General features: G+C 45.3%; 1 long non-coding RNA gene across 4 annotated transcripts; it reads left to right on the forward strand.

Annotated features, from left to right (window-relative positions):
• Positions 1-15,914: 15,914 nt before the first annotated feature.
• On the forward strand, positions 15,915-18,978 carry LOC311327395. Of its 4 annotated transcripts, none has more exons than XR_014631118.1 (7): positions 15,915-16,054; positions 16,177-16,332; positions 16,757-16,913; positions 17,680-17,846; positions 17,962-18,095; positions 18,481-18,667; positions 18,866-18,978. It is a non-coding gene; the product is annotated as an uncharacterized lncRNA (long non-coding RNA). The 4 variants fall into 4 exon arrangements; XR_014631119.1 differs by having other exon boundaries at positions 18,539-18,667; XR_014631120.1 differs by having other exon boundaries at positions 16,760-16,913; positions 18,539-18,667.
• Positions 18,979-20,249: the final 1,271 nt, after the last annotated feature.

Raw genomic sequence — 20,249 nt, forward strand, 5'->3', positions numbered from 1 at the left:
ATTCTTCCGTACGTATTTTGGCTGTCTGCAGCTCCTTCATACTTTGAGCTACAGAAACCATTCAACTATCAAAATGTTCAGCTTGTTAAGGACACGATGGGACCTCTTTCAGATTTTTAATACCTTTAATACTATTTAAAATATTCAGCTTTTTCAACTTTTTTTTTGAATGGAAGTCAATGGGGGAGTTTTGAAACCTTCTTCAGCCTTCAACTCCTTCATACTTTGAGCTACAGAAACCATTCAACTATCAAAATGTTCAGCTTGTTAAGGTCTTTATGGCATATCTTTCAGATTTTTTATAAATTTCATACTTTTTAAAATATTCAGCTTTTTTCAAAAAAAAATTACAATGGAAGTCTATGGCAGACCTTGAAACCCCTTGTCAGCTTTGAAACCTATCTCCTCCTTCATTTTTTGTGCTAGAAACCTCCTTCAAAGTTTAAAATGTTCAGGACCTTTAGCATATTTAACGCATTCAACAGATTTTTAAAATTCCTTATAGTTTTTATGTAATTTAAGTTTGTTTTGGACCTTTTTTAACATTGAAACGGATGTGTGGAATGTTCAGTTTCTAGAGTGTGGTAGCCTGTTTTTTGAAAATATCTACACGTTTTGTAAACTGCTGTCACTCCTACAGTTTTAACAGCTCTTACACATATTATACATTAAAATGTTCACACAACTGTGCTGATTCGTACAACGTAAGTCTCTAAGCCGTGTGACTTATAGTTGTGGCTCTATGACGATTTGTTCGGCAACTGCGCTCTCCATTGAAACGTATGGGCCCACCCTCTAACTTTTGAGCTGCTAGTTTTGCATTTTTACACTTTTTCTAACTCGTCGCCATGCCTACAGTTTTTAAGCTACACGGACAGTTATACATACAAATGTTCAGCAAGTTCTCAGGATTCCTACGATCTCAATAGCTCAGCTGTAGCCTTTATACTTTTTGAGAGAGAGCTGTCTGAAGCCGGCATGCCTTTCCATTGAAGTGAATGAGAGGATGCTCAGTGTCAGTTGAGATTTGAATTTGGGGACACGCGCAGGCTCTCTGTACAGGCACCCTTTTATGACTACTGTGGTAGCATTTTCCTTCCATCCATCCTTCCTTCCTTCCTTCCCTCCTTCCTTCCTTCCTTTCTTCCATCCATCCTTCCTTCCTTCCTTGCTTCCTTCCTTCCTTCCTTCCTTCCTTCCTTCCTTCCTTCCTTCCTTCCTTCCATCCTTCCTTTCTTCCATCCATCCTTCCTTATTTCCTTCCTTCCTTCTTTCCTTCCTGCCTTCCTTCCTTCCTTCCTTCCTTCCTTCCTTCCTTCCTTCCTTCCTTCCTTCCTTATATTCAAAGAAATATTTAGAATGACACTCTTTTTCAGCCTGCAAACTCATATTAATATATTTTCTCCTCTTTCAGCTATTGAACTCAATAAAACTATGAGTTATGATGAGTGGTCTAATCTATTTTTGAGTGTAGTACTAGCAGTACTTATAACAAACACCTATTGCTTTTCACTGCTACTTCTTCTAACCTCGACTTCCATACAACACCTCTACAGCTACTGCTCCGCCCCGGAGTGGGCTATAGACACATGGTCTCCAATGAGGGGTGCATGGGGATGGCCAGGCAATCACTGACCTGCCCCCCACAACCTCTGATCTGAGGGGGTGGAGTCTCGCCACCACGCCACTATCCACGCCACCGTCCCCACATCTCAGACCCTGAGTTGGCTTAAGACGCAGTTTTCACGGTTGGGTGCATGTGTGTGGCCCGGGGAGCAGTAGACTGTCCTCGACCGGCTCTGACCCGATGGGGTGGAGTCTCGTCACCACGCCACTATCCACGCCACTGTCCACACATCTCAGCCCCTGAGTGAGCTACAGACACACGGTCTTCACTGTAGGGTGCATGGAGATTGCCCGGATGTCAGTGCACTGCCCCCGACCTGCTCTGTCCGGAGGGGGCGGAGTCTCGCCATCACGCCACAATCCACGCCACGGACCTCACAACACAGCCTCTGAGGTGGCTAGAGACACACGGTCTTCACTGCTGAACGCAGGTGGGTAGCCCGGCACGGCCTATACTGTCCAAGACCGGCTTTGACCCAAGGGGGCGGAGTCTCACCACCACGCCACTATCCACACCACTGTCCCCACATCTCAGACCCTGAGTGGGCTAAGGACACAGGGTCATTGCCGGTGGGGGCAGGTGGGAGGCCCAGAGCAGCGTACACTGTCCAAGACCGGCTCGGACCCAAGGGGGCGGAGTCTCGCCATCATGCCACTAATACGCCACGCACCTCACAACACAGCCTCTGAGGTGGCTAGAAACACACGGTCTTCACTGGTGAAGGCAGGTGGGTAGTCCAGTGCGGCCTACACTGTCCACAACCGGCTCTGACCCGAGGGGGCGGAGTCTCGCCACCACGCCACTACCATGCCTCGGACCTCACAACACAGCCTCTGAGGTGGCTAGAGACACACGGTCTTCACTGGTGAAGGCAGGTGGGTAGTCCGGTGCGGCCTACACTGTCCACAACCGGCTCTGACCCGAGGGGGCGGAGTCTCGCCACCACGCCACTACCACGCCTCGGACCTCACAACACAGCCTCTGAGGTGGCTAGAGACACACGGTCGTCACTGGTGAAGGCAGGTGGGTAGTCCGGTGCGGCCTACACTGTCCACAACCGGCTCTGACGGGAGGGGGCGGAGTCTCACAATCACGCCACTATCCACGCCACGGACCTCACAACACAGCCTCTGAGGTGGCTAGAGACACACGGCCTTCACTGGTGAAGGCAGGTGGGTAGCCCAGTGCGGCCTATACTGTCCAAAACCGGCTCTGACCCGAGGGGGCGGAGTCTCACCACCACGCCACTACCACGCCTCGGACCTCACAACACAGCCTCTGAGGTGGCTAGAGACACACGGTCGTCACTGGTGAAGGCAGGTGGGTAGTCCGGTGCGGCCTACACTGTCCACAACCGGCTCTGACCCGAGGGGGCGGAGTCTCGCAATCACGCCACTATCCACGCCACGGACCTCACAACACTGCCTCTGAGGTGGCTAGAGACACACGGTCTTCACTGGTGAAGACAGGTCGGCACGGCCTACACTGGCCATTACCGGCTCTGACCCGAGGGGGCGGAGTCTCTTCACCACACCACTGAACATGCCACGGACAACACAACTCAGACCGGGTTAGAGACACATGGTCTTCACGGGTGGGTGCATGGAGATTGCCAAGAGGTCACTGTACTGTCCCCGACATGTTGTGACCCAAGGAGGGGGAGTCTCGCCACCACGCCACTATCTACACCACAGACCCCACAACTCGGCCCCTGAGTGAGCTAGAGACACACGGCCTTCACTAAGGAGATTTCCCGGAGGTCAATGCACTGCCCCTGACCAACGGTGACCAAGGCGGCGGAGTCTTTCCACCACGCCACTATCCACGCCATGGACCACAGAACTCAGCCCATGTGGGCTAGAGACACACGGCCTTCACCATCTGGTGCATAGAGATTGCCCAGAGATCACTGTACTGTCACCGACAGGCTTCCAAGCTCTTAAGCTATACATTCCATCATTTATTCCATCTTTCAGATTTGACAGTATTACTCTATTGCTCATCTTTCAAGCTAAAGGCTCAGTTCAAGGCTTAAACTACTCAGGTTGAAAAGTTTAAAAGTATTTAAGTTCTTAGCTTCTACAGGTAATGCAGTTCCAATTCTGCCAGTTTCACATTTCAGCTTCCAGGTTTTTCAGCTTCCAATCTTTTTAGCAATACATTCCATCATTACAGTGTAACAGTTTATCTTCCAGCTTTTGTAGCAATGTATTTAAGTTCTTAGCTTCTTTATGTAATGCACTTCAGCTTCCAATTCTGCCAGTTTCACAGTTCAGCTAAGCTTCAAGGTTTTTCAGCTTCCAGGCTTTTCAGCTTCCAGGATTTTCAACCATTCAGGTGTGATGCATTTGACATTTCAGATTTCTCACATTCATGCATTTTCAGCAATGCTTTTGCTATTCCGTTCAGCTGCTCAGCATTCACACGCATTTTCTGCAGGAAATGCAATTTTCTAGTTATTATTATTCTTACTTCTTCTTCCGTACGTTTTTTGGCTCTCTGTAGCTCCTTCATCCTTTGAGCTATTTAAACCATTCAAGTATCAAAATGTTCAGCTTGTTAAGGACATTATCGGAATCTTTTCAGATTTTTTATACCTTTTATACTTTTTAAAATATTCAACTTTTTCAACAGTTTTTTTGAATGGAAGTCAATGGGGGAGTTTTGAAACCTTCTTCAGCCTTCAACTCCTTCATACTTTGAGCTACAGAAACCATTCAACTATCAAAATGTTCAGCTCTTTAAGGTCTTTGTGGGATATCTTTCAGATTTTTAATATCTTTTATACTTTTTAAAATATTCAGCTTTTTCAATATTTTTTTTACAATGGAAGTCTATGGCTGGACCTTGAAATTCTCTTCAGCTTAGAAACCTATCTCCTCCTTCATTTTTTGTGCTAGAAACCTCCTTCAAAGTTTAAAATGTTCAGGACCTTTAGCACATTTAACGCATTCAACAGATTTTCAAAATTCCTTATAGTTTTTATGTAATTTAAGTTTGTTTTGGACCTTTTTTAACATTGAAGCGGATGTGTGGAATGTTCAGTTTCTAGAGTGTGGTAGCCTGTTTTTTGAAAATATCTACACGTTTTGTAAACTGCTGTCGCTCCTACAGTTTTAACAGCTCTTACACATATTATACATTAAAATGTTCACACAACTGTGCTGATTCGTACAATGTAAGTCTCTAAGCCGTGTGACTTATAGTTTTGGCTCTATGACGATTTGTTCGGCAACTGCGCTCTCCATTGAAACGTATGGGCCCACCCTCTAACTTTTGAGCTGCTCATTTTGCATTTTTACACTTTTTCTAACTCGTCGCCATGCCTACAGTTTTTAAGCTACACGGACTATTATATATACAAATGTTCAGCCAGTTCTCAGGATTCCTCTGATGTCAATAGCTAAGCTGTAGCCTTTATACTTTTTGAGAGAGAGCTGTCTAAAGCCGGCATGCCTTTCCATTGAAGTGAATGAGATGATGCTCAGTGTCAGTTGAGATTTGAATTTGGGGACACGCGCAGGCTCTCTGTACAGGCACCCTTGACTACTGTGGTAGCATTCATATTCCTTTACATCCTTCCATCCTTCCTTCCTTACTTTCTTCCATCCATCCTTCCTTCCTTCCTTCCTTCCTTCCTTCCTTCCTTCCTTCCTTCCTTCCTTCCTTCCTTCCTCATAGTTAAAGAAATATTTAGAATGACACTCTTTTTCAGGCTGCAAACTCATATTAATATATTTTCTCCTCTTTCAGCTATTGAACTCAATAAAACTATGAGTTATGATGAGTGGTCTAATCTATTTTTGAGTGTAGTACTAGCAGTACTTATAACAAACACCTACTGCTTTTCCCTGCTACTGCTTCTAACCTCAACTTCCATACAACACCTCTACAGCTACTGCTCGGCCCCGGAGTGGGCTATAGACACATGGTCTCCAATGAGGGGTGCATGGGGATGGCCTGGCAATCACTGACCTGCCCCCAACAACGTCTGATCTGAGGGGGTGGAGTCTCGCCACCACGCCACTATCCACGCCACCGTCCCCACGTCTCAGACCCTGAGTTGGCTAAAGACGCAGTTTTCACGGTTGGGTGCATGTGTGTGGCCCGGGGAGCAGTAGACTGTCCTCGACCGGCTCTGACCCGATGGGTCAATAGTCAATAGTAGCACTCACCTCAACTTCCATACCAACGCACCCACAACTACTCCTCGGCCCCTGAGTGGGTAGAGAGAGACAGTCTTTGCCGGGGGGTGCATGGGGATGGACCGTGTGTCTCTGACCTGCTCCTCACCAGCTCTGACCCAAGGTGGTGGAGTATCGTCACTATGAACATCACGCACCACACAACTCAGCCCTTGAGTGGGCAAGAGACACACGGTCTACACCGGTTGGTGCATGGAGATTGCCCAGAGGTCATTGGACTGCCCCCAGCCCGCTCTGACCTGAGGGGGCGGAGTCTGGCCACCACGCCACGGACACAACAACTTAGCTCTTGAGTGGGCTAGAGACACATGGTCTTCACCGCTGGGTGCCGGTGGGAGGCCCAGAGAGGGCTACAATGTCCCCGACCGGCTCTGACCTGAGGGGGCGGAGTCTCGAAACCACAGCAATATCCACGCCATTGGCAAATCTTAAATTTTTTTATTCTAATTTTATTTTCAATTCTCTTTTATCATATATTATCCTTCCTACCTTATTTTCTTATTTGTATAAATAAATGTTTTTATTCAAGATCCAAAATCTGTTTATAAGCCAAGTATATGGTTAACACATACTAGGAATTTGACTAAAATAGGAATATACTAGGACGAGGACACATACTAGGAATTTGACTAGGGTTAAGGCATACGCTGTTGCAGATGATATTGGACATGGTGCAGGACAGGACAGTGCAAAGACATAACAGTGCATATCAGTACAAAATGTATTATTTATTCATTTATTAATTAAAATGTATTCATCTTTTCTTATTCTGTAAAGCACTGTGTGCTACATTTGCTTGTATGAACATGTGCTATATACCGTAAATAGAATTGACTTACTGTATGGTTTAGACACACAGTCTAAACCGGTGCGTGCAGGGGGTTGGCCCGGAGAGGTTTAATGGCTTAACACATCATCCCTTTGACATTCTTACATATTTAATATAAAATCTCGAAGAGTTTAAGATGGCCGCCACTCGACAACAACAACTCAACGTCACAAACACGAAGTGAGGTCTAATTACTTATTGCATCATCCCTTTGACATTCTACAGTATCAGTTGGGATTTTAATTTTGGGACACAAGCAGGCTCTTATACAGTAGGTGCAAGCACCGTTTTTATGAATACAGTAGTAGCACTTATATTCCTTCCTTCCTAGAAAGTACTTTTGGATGGTACTTTGGAACGTAAGATCCGAGACACTGTCAATCAACTCTGACTGAGGAGGCAAATGCCATAATAACATCATCTTCATGAGGTTGCTCACAGGAAGAGAGCCCGGCCATAGACTTGTACTTGCTCTGTTTTCATCCAGATCTTCTGCTGCTGGGAACAGGTCCACTGACTCACATCCTGGTCATAGCCAGAAAGTTTGGGAGGAGGGCTGGGGTAGGTTGAACTGCCTGGTAATGGCTGACCTGGACGGAAAATAAAGATATTTTTAGTTATAACTATAACATTGTGTTTGTGATTGTGACTTACACTCACTCACGCACGCGCACGCGCACACACACACACACACACACACACACACACACACACACACGTGTGTCCATCTGTCAGTCTGTCTGTGTATGTCTGTCACAGATGACATGTTCATGAGAATACTGTATCGGCTAAATCAACAAAGAAATAACATTTATAATTCTCTACTTACCATCAGAGAAGACGCTGTCTTCCCTACAGATACAATAGGTGTGGTAACTGGGCATTTGCCAGCTCCACTGTGACCTGTTACATAAGAGTAGCACAGTATTAACGTCAGGGTCACCATACATTTATGACATGCATACTTTGAGGGGCTTTCTGCTCTACTGTAGACTGTGTAAACAAAGACAATAGACGTTTTGGGATGAGCACTAGGGGCTTCACACGTGGACCTGTTCAAAATATGAGTGGATGTTTATAAAACGTATACCTAGCCAGCTAACTAAAGTTAGCATTGCTTTGCGGCGTTCTAGGCAGCATGCTAAACAAAGCTAACGTTACCAGCCTATCAGCTATCATTCAGAACCGATCCGGACATTACGAATTTAATATTATTAATCAATTGCTTGGCGTGACTGCGTGGACTTTACAGAAGCAAAAGGATGGGTTTGCTACAGTAACGTTAGTGAAATTATAGCGAACGAGCAGACAACTAAACTATCACTAATACTAAAATAAAAAAAACTGTAGACCCACTAACGTGCAGTCGGACATTTAACTAGCTAATGACATCAAACTTCTTTCAGAACACATCTCACCTTCTGTACTTGACGGTCAGAAAAAAAAAACATAGCTAATACCCAAGGAATCACATTTTTGGGGACGCTTAGCCTACTTCTTCTTCGTTATCTTTTTCTTCTTCTGTGGTTCTTTCACGGCAGTTTGCCTTCTTCTTCGTTATCACAAACGGCTTACCTCAAAGCCAATCGGGACAGCGCCAGAAGCTCATAGACACCCACTTTGTGGCCAAAAATAGACAAGTGGATGCTATCTAATCACAGTTTGCATTGCAATGTCATTGAACAATGAAAATTGAATGTGAAGTGTTTGAATCTCTCAACTCTCTTAAGTTCAATGAATGTGATTTATCATTACTGGTGCTTCTTTCTCATTTTCCTGGTCTCCCTCTGCTGTTGACTTCATGTGATGTGTCACTGCGATGCTCTCAGCCACCAACAGTAGGAGCCTGGACACGATGGGACCTCTGGAGCACCTGGAGCTCCACGGCCTGTATGAAGTGTCTCTCCTCCTTTCATCTTCCCAGATGGTGTTTCTCTGGAGGTGGTACAGTCTTTGCTGAGCTCCTCTGCTTGGACCTACAGCATTTTCATCCTCCCACCCTCTACCCTCTCCTCTGCGCCCTGATGGAGCAACGGAACCCAGTCCCCTGGGTTTGGCCAGCTGACATCTCATGATCCGCGACCTGGCCAGTCACCTAAGGTGAGTCACACCGATATCAAGCCTTTTTATCTGGTCATGTACTGAAGGTGTAAACAATCTGATTATAGGTGCTACTTATACTTGTATTGCAAATCACATATGATCACAGTTAATATATGAGACTAAATGAATGATCAAGCACCTCTTATCTCTCTCAGACATAATACTGTAGAAGAGAACCTGAAGCTCACAGAAGGACCTCAACTGTATGGCCCCTGAGCTTGAAATACAGGTGCGTGCACACACACACACACACACAGAGAGTTTAACATGCCATTTTTATTTTATTTAATAAACAACAAAAACAATAACATTAACATTAACAAATGATTCTGCACCTTAAACCTGTTGCAGGACAACAATTTCCCCATCCTCTATGTGCACCTTAACAGGGTAGGGTGCCTCTGGCAGCTCCAGCCCCCCCACCACGCCCTCCCAGAGATCCCTCCTTATTTTTCTCATGCTGTCATCCAACAGGAGGATGGTCAGCATTTTTTCATCGTCCTCATCTTCCATCACTCCAGCCACCTGGATGGTTTCGATTTTGACCTCAGTGCTCTTCTGCACCTAGAAGAGGGCAATCAAACATAGGGCTCAGCGTACAGATTAAATTCATACTGTTTCATTTCAAGCACTTTTTCTCCATATTTATTTTTGTGTGCTATTTTCAAGGACAAATAAGCATATGTGACGGACTTCATTCTGCTCCGTTGTTTTTGTCACTAGTTCCTTTGACCCATGTCAAGGGTTTGTCCAGGGTGGGAACATGTGACATTGCGCTCGCAAGTCATATGTGCTAATAACTATACCAAGAGAGATATCTGACTCGGCAGGGTCGTTAGCACATCCTTTATAGTAGGGGAGTGAGTTTCACCAGCTGCTCGCTACCACCACCTCGGAGGACTACTCACTCCACGAGGGTTTACGAGGACTCACCTTTCACTCGGTTACACAGAAGCATTGGTTAGTCAAAGGTGTACAGTTAACTAAGACTAAGATGTCCCTTGTGGACCAAGCTGATGGGTAATGTGAAATTTGTGCACATATCCCAAGACATTTTTGAAATCCCCATTTCACCACATTTACAATATAATAATTTACCTCAATTTCTGTCCAGGTTGTGCTCTGGGCCACATATCCATATGGCCCATTGCTCCCCTTCAGGTGGGACACGCTCACAATGGCGTTGAGGGGTGCCTCAAGGAGGATGGCCTCCCTCCAAAGGGAGACAACCACCCTTTCTCCATCCTGAAAAAAGTATTATTATTTTTTTAAGTGTTGAGAAATTACTTAAGATTTTATGACAACATCACCAATGAGTAGGAAATTGGTCAAGGGTAAAAATAAAATCTAAAATATCTCAAACTCACCCTTTCACATGGTATTAATACATTTCAAAAAGGTTAAAAAATAAATGGCAAGATGCTTTGTTATTAAAAGAGTCAGATAAAATTGAAGTCAGATTTCTTTCTAAAAACATATATTTACCTTATGGAGAGTCAGCTTTCGTAAGGGGTATTCCTCCTGGCTCCCCCTGATTTTTAGAACCGAAGAGAGCTACAACAAACAGCAAGAAAATACATAAAGCATTAAGATTACATGTACTCAAGGCCTGTACTCAGCACACTGTTAAAACTATATAAAATGTATCTTGTTAGCATATGCAGTACCATCCCCCTACACCTACAGGCCTATTACATATCTCAAATACATATAATGGAAATACTTCCAATTTAATAACGAACGGCACTTTGGATCTTTTGGTTCTACTGAATTTTTGCAGCCAAAACGTTGAATAGGATGCAGTGTTCATTAATCTGTGGCTCTAACGTGTGGGGTACATGCATCAAATCAACTCTAAAAGCCAAAAGTGTAGTTAAAGAGACCTCTAGCAAGCCAAAGGGAACATGTCTTTGGAATGAGAATTTGAAAAGCCAGCCCACATTTTGACGCAGTATAAGGCTGTATTTGGGAATGAGATCTAACCTCTATGACACGTCCCTGCAGGGACATCAGCCTCCCCGTCACCTTGTCCTTCAGAGGAAGGAGCGGGGAGGCTGGCTTCAGGAGGGCCTTGGCCTGGGCCTCAAGGTCGTCAGGTACAGCCACCGGGGCTGTATTAAAGACCATTGTGGATCTGGTGATCCAAATCTTTTTCTCCTGGTCCTGGGAGGTCTTGATGGTGTATCCTTTAATAAGGTAGCTTTTCCCAGTCTAATGAGATGAAAGGAATACAGATGAGCTAGATGCATGAAGCCAACTACAATAGACTACAAAAGATAGACTGGTTTCTACAGATGTTGATGATTGCCAACAATTATGTTTTATAGGTATGATAATGAAAGAGTAAAAACCTGCAACTTTGAAGATTGATCTTCAAACAGAGTTATTTTTGACACTGTTTGGCCATCTGAAATGGCGCAGATCTTATTCGTTTTGGTGACGTCAGGGTGGCAAATCTCTTCGCTCCACCTCCAACGGACCACCTTCTTCTGCATACTCTCTGCCACCACTTTGACCGCCACCGTCGGTGGGCGTTCAAAGGGGTGAGAGGCGGTGCTCTTCAAAACATTTATCAGAAGGGCCATGCTGAAAAATAAAAGTGAAAAAGATCAGCAGTGTTTCCCCCCCCACACCACCCCCAAAACACACACACACACACACACACACACACACACACACACACACACACACACACACACATCTCTTGCTGTTGTAATAGGCATGGGTGCAGAATTAGATGGGGACGCTGGTGATAAGCTATTATGACTTCATTAATGGGGACATGTCCCCATCAATATTCAGAGACTTTTGAATAGGCTATATGTAATAGTGTATATAATATTTATAATAATATGTCAATAGTCTAAGACAGGAAATAGAGAAGTTAGAGCATGTCTAATTTCAGGAAGTACTGGAGTTGTGCATATAGCCCATTGTCTCCAGCAATAAATTGGTACACAAGCGCTTAACAGATCCCCTCCTCTACTAGTCCCGCCCCCTAGCCAAATATCACCAATAGGATTGGCTTGACATTTCTTGCTAACACACGTGAGGCTGGCTGTAGTATGTGGCTGATTCGCGGCAAGTCCCCCCCCCCCCCCCCCCCAGTTACTGTTGCCCACAAGCTGGAGCACATGTCAACTGAACAGCAAACACTCTCAATCATTCTCTCAAGGATTCCTGACAATACCGCTGTATTGTTGGCTGTTATTTGCCAAAAGCCACTACTTTGTGTAAGAGAGCTCTACAGAAAGGCATAAACTATTTCACACGAGGAAATGTCCATGAGATTTGGATTTCGGATGGAGCAGATGACTACATAAGAGTTGATGCTAGGTGTTGGAAATTTACGTTATGCGGAAGGAACAAACGCCACAGAAAGTCCAGATTGAAATTTATCAGGACAGAATCATTGAGTCTAACTGCACATGTAAAGCAGGGTGAGTAAGTTAGTGACATCCATTATTAGAAAATGGTTAATGTGTTTAAAATGAAGATAAGACTGAGAATGATCTGCTAGCTACGGGCTAGCTACTGTATATCAAGAACTAACGTTACTAGCTTCGTAGCTTTTTGTGTCGGCGCTGTTGTAAACTGATGTGTGGCGGGAGGTGTGGAGTATGTACAGCTTGTTTTCTTATAACATTATGGTACAGCAGCCTGCAGGTCTGTTTTAATGGTGTTAATGACATGTTAGAATAGTGTTCACTATAACGGTTAAGGCCGTTTCAGACGAGGAGCGATATCCGCGCATTGTAATTAATTTTCAACGAGAGAAGCGAGCGGACAATTTGGGAGCCGCGGACAATCTGGGGCGGAGCGGCAAGCAGGTGCGACCCCGTGAAATTGTCGAGCCTGTGCTCGTTTCGTGCACACGCCCGCCCGCGACAAGAGCTGAATTGTAGTCAGCTTTCCCTGCTGCGCGCAGGACGCGTGCGTCCCCCGCTGATCCGAGCGAGAACGCAGGCGGAATGTCGCTCCCCGTCTGAAACGGCCTTTATGCTGCGTTCACACCAGAGCGGAAACCGCAAGGTTGCGCCGCGTGGTTCACCCTGATCTCGCCGCAGAATTCGGAATTGCATCGCAGATCGGCGCACGCATATTGAAATGTGGGGGTCACCGCGCGAATCCACCGCAAAGGTTGAGAAAATCCAACTCTGGCGTTTCGCCGCCGGCAGTGGTTCGCCCGTGCCGCGCCGCCTGATTTGCTTCGTGCCGCCCAATTCGCGCGAATTGTATAGACTTCCAATGTAAACTCGCTGCAAGAATCAGCGGTGAATCGCGTAGGTGTGAACGTAGCTAGCTGTGGTGTAGCAGTAGTCTATACAGCTGTAGCTGCTAGATATGAGTAGTGAACTGAATGGGCTACAAAGTTGTCTTCACATTCAACTGTGTATATAAACGTTTACGAGTAATTTTCGCCTAACCTAATGGCCTTTTTCCCCTCACAAACGATTCGTCCAATGTTAACCTAGCCTTTATTCATTTGAACCCGATGGCTCTCACTTTTGAATACAATTATTGTTAATACTTTAATTGACTGACTAGAAATTATAGCGGCATACACCTTTGTGATACCAGGGTTTTTCCTGCATAGAGAATTACGAGGCGGCAGCCTCCGTCAAATGTCGTGCCGCCTCACCTCTCGACAAAAAAACACTGCCAACCTGTACACATTTTGCGTAGCAAGTACAAGTACATTTTTTTCAGTGATTTATGTAGTACATTTTTTATCTGTGCGACCCCGAAATACAATTGGGAGCATTTGTGCGAGTGCACATAATTGTCAATGGTGCGACCTTTTTTCCCACAGACGATTCACTAGCTAGCTCACTCGTGAAGCAGTGCTGGTACTAGGCGAAAGCTCTCGACTTCACGAATGCATCTGAAGTCAAGTTATCAAGCTCCGGTTGTCAAACAACAGACAATGCTTTCTCTATGGCAGTGTGGAGCCTCTTCTCCATCCATTGACATACAACCTGAACCCCCACTTACAGTACCACCACCGCCTCATTCTGAGCCAGGAAAAACCCAGAATACTCACTTGTCAAGCCGCTCTTGTTCTTCAATTGGAATCTAAACAGAGATTGTGGTTAGAAAGGTTTCTGGACATTTTATAGCAGTCATTCTTAAATACAGATATCCCCTATACATGAAGTGGTCAGTATAAAATGATTCTGTAGAGTATAAACATTATTTGATAATGTTAGAGGATTTTGGTTTATGAAATATGTTAAATTACTCCTGAAATCTTACTTAAAGATTATAATACAGTCAAAATATGCTCCCAATATACTTAGAGGCGCATTACTTTATTCAATGTCACAGAATTAACAAAGTAGACTATTTTAATGTCAAATTATTTCGTGACAGCTTACCTGGAATTGAGTCTTCCTGGGAGCAGTCTTCCTTCTGAAGGGGAGAAAGTGACACTTGGAAGGTTTAACCGAGCGTCTTTTTCTCTCGTGCGCGTTATTAGTGGAGCGTCGACGCGCTGGTGGCGGCAATATAGCCTATGTTATAGGCCTTACCGAGCGTCTTTTTCTCTCGTGCGCTTTATCAGTGGAGCGTCGACGCGCTGGTGGCGGCAAAATAGCCTAGGCTATAGGCCTGTCGGGAGCAAAGTGGTTCAGCCTCTCTTTTCTGCAAAGTTCAACTGGTAATTTCACTACAATTTGCTAATTCAGTAGTGTTTCACTGTGTTGATGTAGTCTGCTGTCGCAGTAGCCTAATGCAATGAAATAGCCTATTTTAAGACTGGCTGATGTCTGTCTGTCTGTCTGTCCGTCCGTCCGTCTGTCTATCTATCTATCTATCTATCTATCTATCTATCTATCTATCTATCTATCTATCTATCTATCTATCTATCTATCTATCTATCTATAATCAATATCGACTCAGAAGGCAAGAACACCAGCATGTCGCCACCTGACGCCCACCTCAGCTTCAGTTAACATGATCTTACCAGCATTATAGTGTATAGTCTAACCCATTTCAAAGCCACAGTGTATTGATCGTTTTGCTCAGCATTAAGGTCACTCTTGTAGGCACTGGTTCACAAATGACAAGTGTTTGTGATCATACTTGATTTGTAGTACTCACACTAATTATTGTCATCCGACAGGCCACCAGAATCCGTATTCAAATGATTAATATTATTCAAAGAAAAACGGAATCAATATTTTACTCTTAACAGAGCTGGTTAATATTTGTTAACTATTGTAGTTGGCGCTACTCCCTCTTCATTTGTATTCCTTGCTTCTCAGAGTGGAAAAGCATACCTGTTGCGGAACTACGCGGTGAAGCTAGGCGAACAGCCCGTCAATGATAGAGACACCCTGGTGTTCATTCCAGTGTTTGAGGTGGAGGTGAGTGATGGTCAAGGTCAGCTTTATTTATAAAGCACGTTTAAAATCAACAGAAGTTGCACCAAAGTGCTGTACAATATATAAAATAAACAAAAAACAAAGGCAAGATGATGAGGCTAAAATCACGTGCGGTAACAATGCTGTCTCAAACGGCAGTCAAGATATCATTCTTGGTACTGATGGCATCTTTTAGTTCAGTAGTAGTTGAATAGCTTGTATGAAGATGAATACCCGGCTAATACACCTTTGCACACTCTACCCAGTGTGTGTTAATGTCTGCTGGTCCTAATCACAATCAATGTGACTCAGTAAAGTGATTTTACCACACCGTAGCTTCTCTCCCAGCACCACTGATTCCTGTGTTGGAGTTTATTAACTAGTAGCTGTGATGCTCTGCTCTTCTGCATGCTTACACTCCAACTCACTTGACGGACTGCCCCTCATCGTGATGTTGAGTCCTAAAGACTGGTGTTTTGTGTATTCATGTTTGATAAGTGTATCCACCCAGAGTATGTTCTAACTTGTCTGCACAGGCTGTCGGACTGTTTGGATGGTGAAGCAGACACGGTGATGCAGCGAGCTTGGGGAGACTGAGATGAAGCAGACAACATCCGCCTTGAGGCGCTCAGCTCTGCCCACCAGCTGGACCAGCTCAGAGTCCATGAACCGCACAGACGTAACACCACACAGGCACACACAGGTAACACGATCACACGCACACATACACACGTCTTCTGAGCTATGGTGTTGACTAACAGCTGTGTTCCCCCTGGGACAGATGGAGAGGCTGAAGGCAGAACGACCGTCTGAAGCTGGAGAGTCAGGGCTGCAGCCAGTCCCAGTCCCGGGCCGCTATCTCTTCCTCACCTCTGCACCACACACACCTCTGGCCCTGGGCTGAGTTTCCCAGAGGCACTAAGCGGTAAGAAGAACGCCGTAGCTTACGATGAACGTAGCGCTTGGATGCCTCTGGGGAAACTCAGCCCTGGACTGTCCCAGCACAGCGTTAACCTCACCTGTATCTATCTATCTATCTATCTACAGAGATCAGCTGAACGTACCTTTGGGGGGAACATACCTTGAGGACATCTACATCAACCATTTAAGATACAAGACCAAGGCCAACAGGATCTTGAAAGACCCCAGCCACCCAGGCAATGGACTATCTAGAACATCTAGTGTATATAGAATATCTAGTAGGTATGTAACATAACCACATGCCCAGTGTATATAGAATATCTAGTAGGTATGTAACATAACCACATGCCCCCCCCCCCAGGATTATTTATTATAGCAATAGCATGTACACAACTCACCCATCAAGCAACAGCGCTGACACGTGCGTTATGAGCTATGTGACAAAACCAAATTAGAATCAATGATTTGGTTACGAGTGTCTGAGAGTGCTAGTTGGGCTGTGCCATGCCGTTTGTTGATTCAGAGCGTAGCAAATAGCTATGTGATGATAATGCCTCCGATTGCTTTTAGCTGAACTACATGTTATATCAGATCAATAATACTGGTGTGATTACTTGCTCAGGTGCTTACCCTTTCCTCTACACCTGAGTCGGCTCAGTTATAACATACAGTGTGCATATTCTTCCCATATCTGTTTCTCCTACAGCAGAACCAGAGACCATCTGAATTGTAATTAGGAACAATGTGATGCCATTTTGAAGTCAGTGCAGCCCTTGAGCAGCTGGACTCTTCAGAAGCAGCACCTGTCTGTGTACGATATTGTATCGACCAAAAAGGCCTGTGAACAACTCTTAAAATAACAGGTAGGCAATCTAATCCCTTGGCTCCACTGCATCCGTCAGTGTCAACCATCAACCATCAGATGCTAAGGAAATGAATCCATTGTAATTAATGACAGCAGCTCCACTAAGACAAGATAATGTGTTTTTGTGTCTGAGAAGGTGATTGGCTGCAACCTGTCTTCCCTCGACACCCTGCATGACTCTGCCTGACCTTGTCTGTTCCTTCACCAGACACGCGCCTTCTAACCCCTTGGCTCCACTGCGTCCGTCAGCGTCAACTGTCAGCGTCCATCAAAAATCAAGAAATGAACCTAGTAGATTCTCTTAATGTCGGACGCAGGCATCAAACGCAACGGCTGCAGTGGAGCCACTGTTATTAATTACAATAGATTATTTTCCTTAGCGTCTGATAGTTGATGCTAAAGGACCCAGTGGAGCCAAACCGTCCGAGTAAGTCATGAGCATCTCATCTGCATGTATAGCAGTCTCCAGAACGCTCTGAAAGAATGCATACTGACACCCTCTATATCACTTAGTATTAATAATTTTATATACTCGCACTACATCCTTAAGCGTTTGCGTTTAGAGCACATGCTCAAGTCACCGTCTCCCTAGTGTTCTCTCTTCACCTCGCTCTCTCCTCTCTCAGTGACTGACTAGCTCTCACTTGCAATTTTTCATAGATCTTCTCCTCCACTCTCCCTCGCTTCCCATGCCTCTTACTCTGCGGTTTCATTTTGGGAGCGTATTCCTCCTTACACATCCTGTATGTATTTGTCTTCCACAGATGCAGAGCTCCTTCTTATTCAGCAAGAATAAGTATCCCAATTCTGCCTCCTCCAACTCCAACATTGAGGAGAATACTGACTCCTCCCTGCCCTCCTCCCTCAAACTCTCCCACAACAGATCCACTCCCTCCAGCCACATGCTAAGGAGCACACACTCCAACTCACTGTATGGACTGCCCCTCATCATGATGTTTTTGAGTTCTGATGACCTGTATTGGTTCATTCATGTTTGATAGTGTATCTGCCTGATGAGTTGGAACTGTGCGTGTCTGTCTGCACAGGCTGTCGGACTGACGAAGCGGAGACAGTGATACAGCGAGCTCAGGAGAAGAAGATGAAGCTGACAACATCCGCCTTGAGGCGCTCAGCTCTGCCAACCAGCTGGACCAGCTCAGAGTCCATGAACCGCATGCAGGTAACGCCACGCACACACTCACACGCACTCTTAACTACATTACAGTCATTTAGCTGACACTTTTATCCAAAGTGACTTACTATAATCACATTTAACATAGGAAAGGTCAGTGTACTACTAATTGCCAGAACTCACAAGTGCATCTCATTTTTTAATACAACAGACTTGGAGCATAATCTAGTGCTGAAAGCAAAGTGAAGAATAGCAAACTAAAAATGCAGTAGGTGCTTAAGAGGGAGGATCCTGGCTGTTGTGCCAGTGAGAGGGAGAGAGAGAGAGTGTGTGTGTGTGTGGACGAGGACAGCAAATGGGGAGAGGTGAGACAGACCTTGAGGTCGAACATGTGACTCTCAGCCTCCTTCTGTAACTCGAGTCTGTCCTATAGCTCAGAGTTTAGAAGAGGAGAGAGGACTACTGCCTGAACTAACGGTTTGCTCTGTCAGGCCTCTGCCTATGAGAGTCACTTCATTGCCGACAAGAGCTGCCAGCTGCCAGACAGATCCTTCCACTAACTAAGGCTATGAAGAAGTGTACATTCCTGCCCTCAAACCCAAGTCTTCGCTGAAGATGAGGTGTGTCTAAAAAGCCAGAGATGTTTGTGGAATGTCCCTGCCCTCTCATGCCTCTTATGACTGTTTCATTAGGTGCTTTTCTCTCTCCCAGCACCACTCATCCCTGTGTTGGAGTTTATATAAATGTTAGCTATGATAACACCTCTCCTCCCCCGTCTGAATTATTGTACCTCTGTTCTTCTCTCTCCCACTTCTCAGGTGAGTGTGAGCGCCTCCATCGAGAGTGCTGACGAGACATTCCATAAGCTCCTGTACCTGAAGCAGGTGTGTCAACCAGGGAGGAACACATCCAGATCACCATCACAGCCTGCTACTGTGTGAGTATCCCACACACCACCACACAACTGTGTTTCTAATGCATCTTGAATGCCTGGATTAGCCTCTTTATTTATCACTCTCTGGCATCTATGGGAGAGAGAGAACTCCTCTCTCTGTTTCACTTTCTCCTTCTCTCTCTCTCATGCTCTGTCCTTGGGCTTGACCAGCTGACCACATGATTCACCACCTGAACAATCGCCTAAGGTGAGTCACCCCGACGTCAAGGCATTTTATCTAATCAGGTACTGAAGGTGTAAGCAATCTGATTATAGGTGCCACTTGCAAACTCCTTAAGGCCCACTATTACTCCACCCTCTAAATCTGCAATAATCTGTCTGATGGACCTTACTGTGGCCTCCCATCCTAAACATAATTATTGTAGTGGGGACTGCAACATCCTACCCTCCCTAGCACAGTAAGTGGCATCACCCACTAGCTCACCTGTTGAAAAAAATAAACAAACTCTCTGAGTCTTTGTCTTTCTGGTAGCAGAGATGGAGTAGAGATGGAGTGAGCAGCAGAGAACCAGTCCCCTGTATTTACCGTACGATGGGAGCCCAGACATTGGTACCACCTCCTCTGGCTGTGCTGAAGAATAACCGGATGGCCCTGGACTTAAAATACAGTACACACACACTCCTCCTTTCTTACACCATGCCCTGTAGCCCCATTTATCACTATACACCTGTACACGGTCTTGGTCAGTATATCCCTGTAAATGAATTACCAAGCTCTGGAATCATGTCTCACAGTCACAGCTGCCTGTAAACAGTCTACTATGAATCACAGATTGTACTTCTCATGTAATTGTGAGTTCTGTCCCAGCTAACAGCCTCTTCACAGGGTCTTCTGTGTTTCAGGACCACTACAGCACCAGTCTGGGCAGGTCTGCGGGCACACCGGCTGTACAGTGCTGGAAAGAGAACCTTCTATAGCATCACCTTTTAAACATACTTAATGGATGAAATAAAATGTTTTATTTGCGCTACGTCAGTGGTTTTATTTCATGTCATGTCAAACTGTCTATCTGTGCGTAATGTTGTTATATAACATAGCCCAGGAGTTTCATTCAAGTTGACTGCAGATTCCTGCTCTACAACATCAGGATGCCCCCCTTTCTCCCTGAAGAAACGCTGCAGGTGATCATCCAGGCTCCTGTCGTCTCCCGCCTGAACTACTACTACTCCCTCCTTGCTGGGGCCCCGGTGTCGGCCATCAGACCCCTGGAGCTTGTCCAGAAAGCTGATGCTTGTCCCACACAACT

The sequence above is a fragment of the Borostomias antarcticus genome, assembly GCF_949987555.1.
Source record: "Borostomias antarcticus genome assembly, chromosome: 32".
NCBI classification, from domain to species: Eukaryota; Metazoa; Chordata; class Actinopteri; order Stomiiformes; family Stomiidae; genus Borostomias; species Borostomias antarcticus.